Genomic DNA, 15,092 nt, shown 5'->3' with positions numbered 1-15,092 from the left:
CTCAGGTGTTCGATGTTCCATTGATGAGGTAGTGTCTTTCCTGCCATTTTTTCAATTTTGAAAGTGCCAGGTCAGGACTCTCTACGAATGCGGTAAGAGCCCTCCCAATTAGGTCCAAACACTCTGGATCCTATTGGTTTTGAAGATGGAAAGACCTTTCTTAGGACGAGGTCCCCTAATCGAAGAGTTCTATTTTTTACCCTAGGGTTATAATAGCGGTCATTTTTCGATGATATTTTGCCAAGTTCACTTGGGAAGCATCCCTTCTTTCTTCAAGGAGGTGGAGTTCGCTTATTCGAGCCTCATCGTTTCTGATCTCATTGAAATGTATCCGACGGTGTGATGAGACCTCGACCTCGACCGGGCTCATGGCCTCGGCTCCGGTCATTGAGAATGGTGTTTCTCCTGTTGCAGTTCGGCTAGATGTTTTGATGGCCCAGAGGACGTGGGGGAGTTCGTCCACCCAAGCCCCCTTTGAGGTGTCAAGCTTCCTTTTCAGGGTGTGCTTAATAGTCTTTTTCACTGCCTCCACTTGTTCGTTTGCTTGAGGGTGATAAGGCATTGAGAAGTCCTTCTTTATGTCTAGCTCGTCGCATAATTCTCGCATCTTCCTGTTGTCGAACTCTCTTCCATTGTCGGACACTAAGAAGTGGGGAATGTCGAACCTACAAATGATGTTCTTCCAGATGAATTTAGTAGTGTTTGCGTCGGTGATCTTGGCAAGAGATTCGGCCTCGACCCATTTAGTGAAGTAGTCAATAGCGACAATGGTGAAAGTTGTGTTTCCTCTTCCTTTGGGAAGTGGACCAATGAAGTCAATACCCCACTTGGAGAATGGTCAAGGGCTGGTTACTACTGAGAGGTTCTGAAAAGGCTGCCTTTGAATATTTGATAAGTTCTGGTACTTGTCACATTTCTGGACAAACTGGCAAGCGTCCCTTTTCAAGGTCGACCAGAAGTAGCCTTGGCAGAGAACCTTGTGTGCCAGAGCCGTTCCTCCGAAGTGATTTCCGCAAATTCCCTCATGGGTTTCCCTGAAGTATGTATGTGGCTTCTTCGCCTCCCACGCATCGGAGAAGTGGCGAGGCGAAGTCTCTCTTGTAATGAGTATTTTCTTGTATAACGAAGTGTGCAGCCCTTCGTCTTAACTTTCGCGCCTCATTTTTAGAGGTAGACAGTGATTGATCTTTTAGATAGGCGATGATAGGCTGCATCCATAATGGGGTGCCTTCTATCCATAGTACCTCTTCACCTCCGGAGGTGGAGGGCTTTGATAAGTGTTCGATATGGACAACCTTTAGCAGCTCTAAATCCTTGCTGCTGGCCAGTTTTGATAGGGTGTCTGCAGTGTATTTTCTAGGCGGGGGATTTGAGTCAGTTTGAACCTTTCAAAATGAGGAACTAGGTCCAGAACCAACTTTAAGTATGCGACCATGCTACTGTCCTTGGCCGCGAAGTTCCCATTGACCTGATTCACTATAAGTTGAGAATCACTGCTTGCCAGGAGTCTTCTGACCTGCATCTCTTTAGCAAGTTTGAGACCTGCCAGAAGAGCCTCGTATTCAGTGGCGTTGTTCGAGACTTTGAAGTCGAACCTTACTGCGCAGTTTAGCTTGTGGCCTTCCGGGCTTTCCAAGACGATCCCTGCCCCGGAGCCAGTCTCTCCCGAGGACCCATTTACGAACAGTTTCCATGTGCGGGGCTCGGCTGGTTCCATTGTCGCCTCCATTTTTAGGGTTTTGGCAAACTCAACCATGAAATCTGCAAGGGCTTGGCCCTTGATGGCGTCTCGAGATCGGAACAATAGATCGAACTCACTGAGCTCAATTACCTATTTTAGTAGGCGTCCTGATGCGTCTATTTTTTGCATCACCTGCTTCAATGGGAAGTTGATGAAAACTTCGATTGGGTGGGCTTGCAAGTATGGTCTCAGTTTTCTTGAGACTTTGATAAGGGCGAGTGCCAGTTTCTCCATATCTGGGTAGCGTGTTTCAGTTGGGAGAAGTGCTTTGCTAACGTAGTACATTGGCAGCTGGTGCTCTCTTTCTTCTCTGACTAGGACGACGTTGACCGCCACATCCGAAACCGCTAAGTATAGCAGTAGTGACTCATCTGGTTGAGGTTTCAAAAGGAGGGGTGCCTCTCCGAGGTGCTTTTTCAGCGCCTGGAAGGCCTCCTCCCATTCAGAAGTCCATTGGAACTTCTTTCCTTGTTTAAGCACATTGAAGAAAGACAAACTTTTGTTTGTGGCTCTGGAGATGAAGCGATTGAGTGCGGCTATCCGACCTTTAAGGCTTTGGACCTCTTTTGATTTCTGAGGTGACCTTATCTCTAACAAGGCCATTATTTTCACTGGATTTGCTTCAATTCCCCTTTGATTGACAATATATCCTAAGAACTGACTCGAAGTCACTCCAAAAGTGTATTTGAGGGAATTCAACTTCATCTTATATTTTCTAAGTATCTGAAAAGTTTGACCGAGGTAACTTATGTGTTCGGCTGCTCGGAGGCTTTTGACTAACATGTCGTCCACGTAGACCTCCATGGTTTTGTCAATGAGTTCAGTAAACATCATTTTACCAGTCTTTGATATGTAGCTCCGACGTTCTTCAATCCGAAGAGCATGACTTTGTAACAGTACATACCTCTGTCCGTAATAAACAACGTAGCTTCCTCATCAGGTCGGAACATGGGTATCTGGTTGTACCCTGAATATGCATCCATGAAGCTCAGCAGTTCGTGTCCAGCAGTGGAATCCACAAGTTGATCTATCCTTGGAAATGGGAAGCTGTCTTTAAGGCATGCCTTATTCAAGTTTGTGAAGTCTACGCACACCCTCCACTTTTCGCTGAGTTTTTTCACCAAGACCGGATTGGATATCCACTTCGGGTAGATGGCTTCCCTTATGAAGCCACTGCGGCTAAGTTTGTTCACTTCGTCTTTCAGTGCCTCGTACCTCTCCGGGTTGAGGGCACGTCTCTTCTATCGATGGGGGCACAAGAGGGGTTGATATTAAGATGGTGGCAACTGATCTTTGGATCTATTCGTACCATGTCTTCATACTTCCAGCGAAGACATCTAAGTTCCTCTTCAAGAAGCTTATCATCTCTTCTTTTACTTCGGGGAACAGTGCCTTCCCTATACTCAAGACCTGATTTAGGGTCTTCTGAGTTGGCGGAGAAAATTTTCAGTTCTTCCATTGGGGTTGCGTTTGGTTCAGAGTCAATTATTTGGGGATCTAACTCATCAAGAGGGTGCCTTTGTTCAGGGGCCTCTTCCATGTCGACGTCTTCCTCTTGTTCAGAGGTCTGCCCTTGCTCAGGGGCGTCGAGCATTTCCACGTCTGTATCGGTTTCAGTGGGAACCTTAGTTAGGATTACATTGACAGTCCGGGGCTCCGACTTTCGCAGGGAGTTTAAGTAGCATGCCTTGGAGCCCATCTGATCGCCTCGGACTGTTGCAATCCCATGTTCAGTTGGGAATTTCATACACAAGTAGTGGATAGATGTGACGGCCTAAAGATCTTTCAAAGCGGGTCTGCCCAATACTCCATGATAAGCCGATCTCTAGTCTACCAGTAAGAATTCCATGAAGTGTTGGGCCACTAGGGGTGCCGAACCCATCTCGACGGGCAGAGTGATTCGCCCTTGTGGGACGATATTGTCCCTAGTAAATCCGAATAGTGGGTCGGTCATGGGGATCAACACATGTTCAATCTGCATTTTGTCAAAGGTGGAGCCGAACAGTATGTTCACCGAACTGCCATTGTCGACGAGCATGCGTTTGAGTACCTTTTTGGCTACTACGGCTCTCACAACCAGTGCGTCGCAATGGGGATGGTGAACTCTTTGCTCATCTTCCTGGGAGAAGGTAATTGGGGCCATCCTGTTAGCCTCTTGGGACTCATTGACAATGTAAGTGATCATTGGTGGGTCCTTTGCTTCCCTTGTATAATTCTTTTGGGCATTCCTGGTGTTGCCACCGATGTAGGGTCCCCCAATGATGGTGTCGATTTCCCTGATGATTTGGCCCCCAGAAAATGGGGCTTGATCTCTCTGCATGGACTTCCCTTGGTCCCTTGATTCCCTTCTCCGGGGTGACTGCTCTCTGTGCCTTCGATCTCCCCTGTTTGGGGAGATTAATCTGCGAGGATATTCATTCCTCCTGGAGGGATGTGGGTCACTCTAGTCTAAACGTCGAGGAGCGTCCCTACATTCGTTGGTGTCATGCCCATAGAGTTGATGAAAAGTGCAAAACCTTGCTCCTTCCAAGGGCCTGTTCGATCGCTTCTTCTTCTTTTTCTTGCTATCGTTTCTTTTTGATGGCCCCGCTTCGCCAGAAGCATTCTCATATACCAATACCAGCACTGCATTTAGTGTGGCGGAAGCCAGTGCTTGCCCGGAGGTGGAGCTATTGTGTGTCCTGCCTGAGTCCATTGTTGAGTAACAAGGTGTGCTGCGGGTCCTCGACTTACCTGTGTCTGAGGTTAGTCCTTCAGAAATCGTAAAAGTAATAAAAATGATCTAAAACATACCAAAAAATTAGATAACGCCTCTAAACCTTAAGTACCAATTTATAAACTTATTATCAATCTCTTTTCAATGATGATGATTCGATTTGGAAAATTAAATTATTGTGCTACAGGCATGCAATGGTTTAAACAATGATTTACATACACATAATATGATGAAATATGATTGTGTCACTATTTTCTTTAATTAAAAAATCTTTCACGCTCTCTTTTTAACATATCAAGAGGCTTGCCTCATGTCTTGCAGGTGTTGCACTGGGACCTCTCATTCTCTTCACGAGAGGTACTGATTTAAGAATGCCTTCTTCAAATTTAGTCAACTTCTAATGCTTAGGGGAGAAAGCCTGCTGTACCACACTTCGGCGGCTCCGCCTAGTGTTAAATGGAAGGCTCTGTATTTCAAAGCAGGCGAGGCTCCCCTGAGACTCGTTTGTGTCATATACTTGGTAAGGTGCTTCACCGGGTCCCCCTTTCCTTCATACTTGGGGATCTTAGGGAGCATGAAATTTGCTGGCATTGGGAAGTTTCGGATTTTCCTTGAGAAAGGGAGGTTATCATCGTCGTCGTCAATCTCATAAGAACGATAGGGCCCATCTGACTCATCATCATCTTGAATGTTCTGAGGAGGTGGAGGTGCTTTTCCTCGTATCTCCCAATTAACTAGGTCCTGTCCCTGCTATTTCTAGGAGGAGGAGGAGCCTATTCTTGTTCCTGGTCTAGCTGAACTAATCTTCTCACTGGGCGGACTTTATTGCTAGGATCCTCCCCAATTCGGTCGAAGACGCTTACCGACCTCTGTTCCTCATATTCTTGAGGGTAATTGTCCCCCAAGTGTGGTTCTGATGGCTGGTTCCCTTGTACATAAGATGTGGCTTTGACGAGTATTAATATTTCATAGATTACACTGGATATTTGTACTGCAGAATTTTGTAATGAGAGATATCTATAAATATTAAATAATGAAACAAAAGCAGTTTAGCTTATGTTCAACCTCATAAAAAACAAGTCAACAATAATCCAGCCAACGAATAAAGGGTAAGATAACAGAATTATGTAGAGAAAAGGTTAGGTTCCTGCTCTTCCATGATGTCTCTCATGCCCGCAGTTTTTTGAGTCATTCTTTCAGTGATCATGACTGTTCTTATACCTCGGCGATGCCGGTGATGGGGTCTCTGGTGAGTAACATTGTTATGGAGCACCTCCTCTTCAGAGGCCTCTCTCATGGGGTTGTCGTCTTCATGGCTATAACTCATCCTATCTCCTTTTTCAATGGTGGTGAGAACTTGGATTATAACTCGACTTTGTTCTTTTTCAAGAACGTGCCCTTTTTAGGGTTAGTCGCTAGTTTTTCGATGATCTCTCCGGTAGAGAGTGCAGAATTTTGAATAGGAAATATTTCCCACAGACGGCGTCAATCTGTTGACCTCGAAAATTGGACTTTCCACGTGGCCAACCGAGAGCTACTCCACGTATTCCTCCCTACGCACAATCAACGCACTGTCAGACGCACACGACCGGGACCAGCGGGGGTGGTGGCAGCCGTATACACTCCGACAGTCAAGTCAGGTTCAGGTGGTTGAAACAGTACTCAGGGGTTGTGCAAAATAATAAAGGGGAGGATAATATATATATATATATATATATATATATTGTTATGGAGTGCTATCCAGTAAGAGTTTTATTACCTTTGCTTCTTGCCAACTCTTGGGTATTTATAGGTGGGATGAACCGTTGGATGTGAGGCACGTGTATACATCGGACGGTATGAGGTGTCTGCTCATAGGCGTCAATTAGCCGCGTCTGTAAAGTGGGTGAGTAATTGCTTCTCCCGAGTTGAGTTGATATAAAGTTGATAAGTCACATCAATTATCCTCACGGAGACGTCAAATCAATTTAACCTTAGGGGCAGGAAGGATCTTGACAAAGATCTCCTTCTGAAATTGGCAGCGTATCTTCTGACAGAGGTCCCCGGAGTGTATTTCGCCAAGACATCCTGGGCGAGGGCGCTTCGGTCAGTTCGACAGAATCGTTTATGTCTCGCATTGTGATAGCAGGTCGTTGACATTGGGGAGATCACTTCGAAACCACTTTGGGTGGGTGTCTATCAAATCGAAGTGTGTGGTGCTGAACATTCCGAGGTGGTTCAGATAAGGGCGTAACACTATTGCCATCTGTTAGCCCCAATTTCTTAAAATTCATTTTTTCCCAACTTTATCAATGTTTAATTGCACATTTTATCAGTCTTTATCAAAATTTAAAAAATAATCATAATAATAATGTTTAGTAGAACAAAACAGGGGTATACATGGAATGGACATGGACATTTTTATGATTATGAACGTTGTACTGGGCCGTGAGGCCGGTGACTAAGTTTTGGATTACGTTGGAATGCTTGGACGGGATTCTGCAGGTTTGGCAATTCTCAAGTAAGCCCTTGTTCGTCTTTCTTTAATACAAAAATCTTTAATTTTCATATTCATTTTAACCTCACATTCACATAATAAAATATATTTTGCACGTAAATCTAAAAATTTTCATATTTTTTAATCACACATTTTTTAAAAATTTACTATTTAAAGCAACAAATTTTTTCAATAATGGCAATCAATCGAGACCTAATTGTAGTTCTCATTCCATAAACTCCCTATAAACATATCCCTTGTTTGAGCCACATTATTAGAATGAAAATGTATTTTTGAATAGTGTATTGATAGGAAATGTGTGGTTAAGAAAGAAGGAAAAGTTTTGAATTTGCGTGTAATATTATTTTATTAAAGAATGTGTGGTTGAGATGATATCAAATTACTGTTGAAAAATGTATTTTTTTTTAAAAAAATGTTGTTCAAATAGGGCCATAAATATAACCCAATTTATGTACTTATTCTGCAAAAATACATTTCTTGAAACTGCACTTTAGTCCTTCAGAAATCGTAAAAGTAATAAAAATGATCTAAAACATACCAAAAAATTAGATAACGCCTCTAAACCTTAAGTACCAATTTATAAACTTATTATCAATCTCTTTTCAATGATGATGATTCGATTTGGAAAATTAAATTATTGTGCTACAGGCATGCAATGGTTTAAACAATGATTTACATACACATAATATGATGAAATATGATTGTGTCACTATTTTCTTTAATTAAAAAATCTTTCACGCTCTCTTTTTAACATATCATCTATGTGTAAGCCATTATGTGCAAGGGGTAATATTCTTTCTTAAATTGCAATACCATTCTTTTTCTTTTTTTCAATTGCAAATTTCTTTAGTATTCAGTGTGCATGCCTTTTACCAATTGCTTAAATAAAATCATAATTGAAACCAATATTTTGAAAATCGGACTGGATGTTAACCCGAAAATTAAAAAGGGCCAAGGGTCAAAGAGTTGAAAAGGGTTCGAATCTCAGTCGAACCAAATTTTTTTTAAAAATTAAAAAATAAATGAATAATTTATCCAAAAAGTGAATAATGTCAACAACATGGAAAATTGAAATAGTTAAAATTAAAAACTTCATAGTTTTGCATCATCTATCACCAATAAAGAATGCCTATGTAATAATTGAATCTAGAAAGTGCAATAAGTATAAAAGATTTTAAAAGTTAAATATTGTCTTCATCGTTTTCATCTCTACGTCTCAATCCTTGATCACTTCCACGAGAAATGATAACTAATTCCAAGCTTTAAAAGTCAAGGAAAAGGATTTGTATTTCATATGGTTAGTAAGATTCCAAGAAACCACCATTATCATTTGCATTTCAGAAGACCAAATTTGTAAGCGACAATCATTGTTAAAGTCAAACAATGAAGAGTATTAATATTTCATAGATTACACTGGATATTTGTACTGCAGAATTTTGTAATGAGAGATATCTATAAATATTAAATAATGAAACAAAAGCAGTTTAGCTTATGTTCAACCTCATAAAAAACAAGTCAACAATAATCCAGCCAACGAATAAAGGGTAAGATAACAGAATTATGTAGAGAAAAGGTTAGGTTCCTGCTCTTCCAAATGCACAGTACAACCATTTAGACATATTTACAAATAGCACCAAGTATCAAACATCACAAGCTTTCTATGAACAAACAATGTCACAGGGAAGAAAAAAGTACAAAATCCAATAAATTTCACTTATCAAATATGAAAATTGTTATTCAAAAACTACAAAATATGAAAAGTAGATAATTGTTATCCCTAAATTAATTAGAATCTAGGGGGAAAAGATAAAAATTTCGGAAAAAATAAAAAAGAAGACAATGAAAGAAAGATGAGGAGTTGAATAAGGGTTTTCATTCTTTTCACGATTCCCTTCTAATTGGTTGCGGGTCATGATTTTATCATAAATCGGCCGGTCCGTTGAGTTCCCAAACGATTTTTTAATTAAAGGGTTTCTAAAGCAAATCGGACCGAATTTTAGACCGATTCCCAATTTTCACGGTTAAACCGATCGGCCCTATTTTCAAAACATTGATTGAAATTTTAATAAACAATAAATTTAGAGTATTTATAGTGATAATGGTTCTTCACAAAAGCACGAGTTACTTTGTTGATGACTTAAAAATACATATTCACTTACTATACTATTGTCCAGACTTTTGTCCCCATCCATGTGTGGTCGATAAGAAATTCAAGGATTATGCTTTCGCTCGAGAAACATGTTTGATTGAAATGATATTCTTGGAACCAAATAGATAGGCCCTTTTTTCCCCAAATAAATGGCCCCGTTTGATTTTCATTTTTATTAAAATACAATTTTCTTTCCATTCTTTTTAACTACAAATTTTTTATTAAAATAATATTATACGCAAATCAAAAAAATTTCCTTATTTTTCATCAATACACTCTCCATCAATCTAGATTTTAAAACTCATTTTTCTATAAAAATGGATGTCAAACACCTTCATAGTAATATTTCATCGTCCACTATTGACACAGAGTAATTTTGTGCTATCATATTTCAACAACAAATTTTGAGTGTAGGAGAACTTATGCTAAGGGATTTCATAGATGTGTATTATTTCACTAGGCAACAATACTGGAAAGATTCTCGTATATCGAGAGGGTGTTTGAGCCCCAATTTTATGAAAAATACATTTTAGAATAGTAAATTGATGAAAAATGTGTGATTGAAAAATAAGAATTTTTTTTTATTTACGTGTAATATTATTTTAATGAATAATGAGTGGTTTGAAAGAAAGAAAATAGAAAAATGTATTTGAGGAATAATGAGAATCAAATAAGGTCTGAAATGGTTAAGATGGATCTTTTAATGTAAAAAAAATAGTTTAAAAAATTAAGAAAAAAAGGATAATGAAAAAATAATGCAGTCTGTGGGTCTTCACATATGCCCTATGTTTTACATTTGAACTGATTGGAGAAGGCCCAATAAATTGAAGTCTTCCTCGGTGATTGATAAAGGGAATCTTCGATAAACTCATCGCGTTCACACTTGCCATGGTGATATTTAAACCTTCATTACCCAAAATGCCCTCCGAATGGGTAATTATCACATGTTGCCGTGTAGGATCTCTTGCTAAACTTGTAATGTTTTTACTTTTCATCTTTTGCTTTAAGTAATTATATTAAGGGTAATTGACACAAAAGTTCTTACTTTTCAAGTTTATTGTGGAAAACATCTATATTTTTCATTTTTTGACATTTTCCCCCTTACCTTCCACATTTCTTTACATATTTTCACCATTTTTAATGTAAAATTTTCAAAATACCATTCCATTTAAATAAATCCAAAAAAAGAAAAGAAAAATAAAAAATAAATTGCAATCTTACTCCTAAATATTTTAAAAAGTACAATTGAGTCCAAATAATTATTAAAAGGTCTAATAGTACAAAACGTCTATACGTTTGGTCTATAGTGTGCAAAATGTCCTTATATTTAATTTTTTTTGATGTTTTCATTTCTATTTCCACATTTCATTGCGGAAATGTTAAAAAATGAAACATATGAATGTTTTCCGCAAGAAATGTCAAAACATTGGGATTTTTTTTTTTGCTTTTAGGTCTTATTAAAATATTAAAAATAAAAAAAAAAACTATCTCTTCTTTTCTTTTTCAAATGGGACTGCTACGTTAGAAATGAAAAAACTCCGACCAATTATTGCCCAAACCGCCTAACTTCCATATCGCTAAATTATCTGTTGACCATGAAAAGAAGTGCCCTAGTGAGTATAGTCGATTAGTGTGTTAAAAATGGCATGGGTCTCTTTGAAACAAGTGATGCTGTCAGTATTTGTATTTACAAGTTGGGTATTTTGGCTTGCAATTCCGAACATATCTATTGACATGAAGTTTTCAATGTTGGATATTGGGTGGTATGTATAGAAAGAAGTGAGGACTTTTTGATGGTATGATAGTTTGCTGGAGTTTTTTAGCTTCTAAGGTGGTTGACCCATTTGGAGGAGAAGAGAAAGAGGGTTCTTTTTTTTTTAATATTTTAATAAGGCCTAATAGTAAAAAAATCCCTACGTTTGACACTTATTGTGGAAAACGTCGCTACATTTCAATTTTTTTTTCGTTTTTATCCCTATTTCCACGTTTTATTGCTGAAAAAGTCATTTTTCACCAATTTGAAACGTATAAATGTTTTGCACAGTATATGTCAAATGTAAGACGTTTTGTGCTATTAGGTCTTTTAATAATTATTTGGATTCACTTGCATTTTAAAAAATATTTAAGAGTATGATTGTAATTTATTCTTTATTTTATTATTATTTTTTGTTTTATTTAAATAGGAAGGTATATTGGTCATTTTACATTAAAAATTTGAAAGATATGGACGTTTTGTGCCAATTACCCTTATATTAATATCACAAAATTTTTTTATTTCACCACTTTATAAATAAGCTACTAATTAGAACAATTTTTTTACCATCACATTACAAAATCATACTAATATAATTCTCTGGCCAAATAAGAAAAAAGAAAAAAAAAATACAAATTACACTACTTGTAGCCAAGGATTAAGCGAAGACTTATAGTTTGGAGATTACAAAGAAAGATTGTAAGACGGAGAAAAAGTTCAAAGAAAGGAAATTTTATGAGTTTTGTTTATAAATCGTTGATCTTATAAAATGCATGAATAATATATTGATAATAATTATAAGTCTTAAGAAATTTAAGCGTTTAATCACTCCTATTACTTCCCATACAGTACAAATAAATTGATACTTTTTCAATCTGATTACGTGTACATAAATATTTAATCTTTTTTTTTTTTTGACAAATTGTCTTACAAAATTTCATTTGCTGGTGAACAAAAAACATATATAAATAAGTCGATGCAGTGTTGCCACCTATACATATGTAATACTTTCTGAATATTTCCTCTATACAATGAGCTTAATTCTTTTTCTTTACTCACCCTAATCAACTAACGATGCAGACAATCTGGGCCCTTGAATTTTCTAATCAGACTTGCAAAAGATGACGATTCGCACTGCCCGTCGTACACAATTTTTACTTGCATACAATTGTAGAAATTCATGGAGAGAAGGCCCAAAAGGTCAATTTAGTCATTTTCAGTTGACAAGTATAGCTCCAAAAAGTCCGCTCCTGCGATTTGCACACCAACCCAGTTTTTAATTCGTCACCTACCATGAAAATGCCCATAGTATATTCCATCCACACCAATCCCAGCTGTCCAGATTATTGACCGTGCGATCAATTCAATCCAACGTTTCTCATTTAGTTACTAGAACCTTCACTCCCTATTTATTTACTGCCTAAAACGCCTTTCTGTCCTCAGTTTCACTCGTGCTTAGCACACTCGTTCTTCCTTGGGTTTATCCATTTACTGTAAGGTTAGTTTGCTTTTCTGACCTCAGGATTTATCGGTCTGGTTTTTGCTTGCCTTGACTTTTTGTTGAAATGCTAGTATTTTTGTGTTTTTTCTCTGGTGATTTTGATTATTTCTGTTGAATAAATCCAAGTGTAGAAAAGCTGAAAATGGTGAAGAAGTACCCAACTGTGAACGAGGAGTACCTGAAGGCCGTTGAGAAATGCAAGAAGAAGCTCAGAGGCCTCATCTCCGAGAAGAACTGCGCCCCCATCATGCTCCGTCTTGCGTGAGTTTCACACCTCTTTCCTAGTTTTAATCAATTTTATTTATTATTATTATTTTTTGGGAATATAGAGAAATTTAGATTTTAGATTTGCAGATTTGTCAGTTGACGTTTTATGAACGCGATCAATTTAGATCTATCGTGATGTTAATAGTAATTACACATAGCTATACAAGTTTTTGAATCCCGAATAACTTAATGAAACAATCGAGAATAGAGTTATGAAGATTTGGAGTTAAGGTTTTAGCAGAAAAGTGAAGTATTTTTGAGTTCTGAAAATTTGTAGGTTGGATTTGACAAAAAATGGAAACAAGACATTTGATCTAAATAAAGTCTGAAATATCGGAGCTGCTGAAAACACGATGGTTGTATGACACTTCTTGTGGGTGTGGGAAGTGGGGCGGGGCTGGCCCCACTTGTGAGCTCAGCCGACTAGGCTTGCCCGGAAGGCGATCTGCGGGCTCGACATGAGCGGAAAAAAAACTCGTGTGAGCTTCTCATGTTTTTGAAAGTGAAAGTGCAATTTTGGCAAAAAAATAAAATAAAATAAGCTAGCATTTACTCCACCGAGGGACTAGTTGAACCCAACTTTCTTAAAGGAAGCTGGCTCGTGCTCAGCTTGATCCACAGGAGGGGACCAACTGCCTGAGCCTACCTGATGGTTGGTGACCCGAGTCGTTCGGCTTTACCCATTTAACACCTTTACTTATGTGTCCTATGGGCTTGCCTGAATTGAATCCTGAACATAGGGTTTTACTGTGTTGTCTGTAGTGCAAATTTCATACATATGAGATCATGTTTGTCGGTTTTTTAACTATTTTGTACTCAACGATCACACAATTGAGTCAGTTTCTTAAAATATATTATACTCAATGAAATGACAATATAATAACAAATGCAGATTTTTTCCTTCGTTGGAAATTATCAAAAAAAATTTCGGAAAAAATAAAAAAGAAGACAATGAAAGAAAGATGAGGAGTTGAATAAGGGTTTTCATTCTTTTCACGATTCCCTTCTAATTGGTTGCGGGTCATGATTTTATCATAAATCGGCCGGTCCGTTGAGTTCCCAAACGATTTTTTAATTAAAGGGTTTCTAAAGCAAATCGGACCGAATTTTAGACCGATTCCCGATTTTCCCGGTTAAACCGATCGGCCCTATTTTCAAAACATTGATTGAAATTTTAATAAACAATAAATTTAGAGTATTTATAGTGATAATGGTTCTTCACAAAAGCACGAGTTACTTTGTTGATGACTTAAAAATACATATTCACTTACTATACTATTGTCCAGACTTTTGTCCCCATCCATGTGTGGTCGATAAGAAATTCAAGGATTATGCTTTCGCTCGAGAAACATGTTTGATTGAAATGATATTCTTGGAACCAAATAGATAGGCCCTTTTTTCCCCAAATAAATGGCCCCGTTTGATTTTCATTTTTATTAAAATACAATTTTCTTTCCATTCTTTTTAACTACAAATTTTTTATTAAAATAATATTATACGCAAATCAAAAAAATTTCCTTATTTTTCATCAATACACTCTCCATCAATCTAGATTTTAAAACTCATTTTTCTATAAAAATGGATGTCAAACACCTTCATAGTAATATTTCATCGTCCACTATTGACACAGAGTAATTTTGTGCTATCATATTTCAACAACAAATTTTGAGTGTAGGAGAACTTATGCTAAGGGATTTCATAGATGTGTATTATTTCACTAGGCAACAATACTGGAAAGATTCTCGTATATCGAGAGGGTGTTTGAGCCCCAATTTTATGAAAAATACATTTTAGAATAGTAAATTGATGAAAAATGTGTGATTGAAAAATAAGAATTTTTTTTTATTTACGTGTAATATTATTTTAATGAATAATGAGTGGTTTGAAAGAAAGAAAATAGAAAAATGTATTTGAGGAATAATGAGAATCAAATAAGATCTGAAATGGTTAAGATGGATCTTTTAATGTAAAAAAAATAGTTTAAAAAATTAAGAAAAAAAGGATAATGAAAAAATAATGCAGTCTGTGGGTCTTCACATATGCCCTATGTTTTACATTTGAACTGATTGGAGAAGGCCCAATAAATTGAAGTCTTCCTCGGTGATTGATAAAGGGAATCTTCGATAAACTCATCGCGTTCACACTTGCCATGGTGATATTTAAACCTTCATTACCCAAAATGCCCTCCGAATGGGTAATTATCACATGTTGCCGTGTAGGATCTCTTGCTAAACTTGTAATGTTTTTACTTTTCATCTTTTGCTTTAAGTAATTATATTAAGGGTAATTGACACAAAAGTTCTTACTTTTCAAGTTTATTGTGGAAAACATTTATATTTTTCATTTTTTGACATTTTCCCCCTTACCTTCCACATTTCTTTACATATTTTCACCATTTTTAATGTAAAATTTTCAAAATACCATTCCATTTAAATAAATCCAAAAAAAGAAAAGAAAAATAAAAAATA

The 15,092-nt window shown here is 37.4% G+C and overlaps 1 long non-coding RNA gene across 2 annotated transcripts; it reads left to right on the top strand.

Moving 5' to 3' along the window:
* The first annotated feature begins 12,198 nt into the window (after positions 1-12,198).
* On the top strand, positions 12,199-12,586 carry LOC111371352. 2 transcript variants are annotated; one of them, XR_002698556.1, is made up of 2 exons: positions 12,199-12,354; positions 12,484-12,586. It is a non-coding gene; the product is annotated as an uncharacterized LOC111371352 (long non-coding RNA). The 2 variants fall into 2 exon arrangements; XR_002698557.1 differs by having other exon boundaries at positions 12,227-12,354; positions 12,489-12,586.
* Positions 12,587-15,092: the final 2,506 nt, after the last annotated feature.

This window comes from Olea europaea, chromosome 22, assembly GCF_002742605.1.
Source record: "Olea europaea var. sylvestris chromosome 22, O_europaea_v1, whole genome shotgun sequence".
In the NCBI taxonomy this organism is placed as follows: Eukaryota; Viridiplantae; Streptophyta; class Magnoliopsida; order Lamiales; family Oleaceae; genus Olea; species Olea europaea.
Note: the sequence above shows the minus strand (reverse complement) of the source record. Positions and strands in the feature narration are given on the sequence as shown.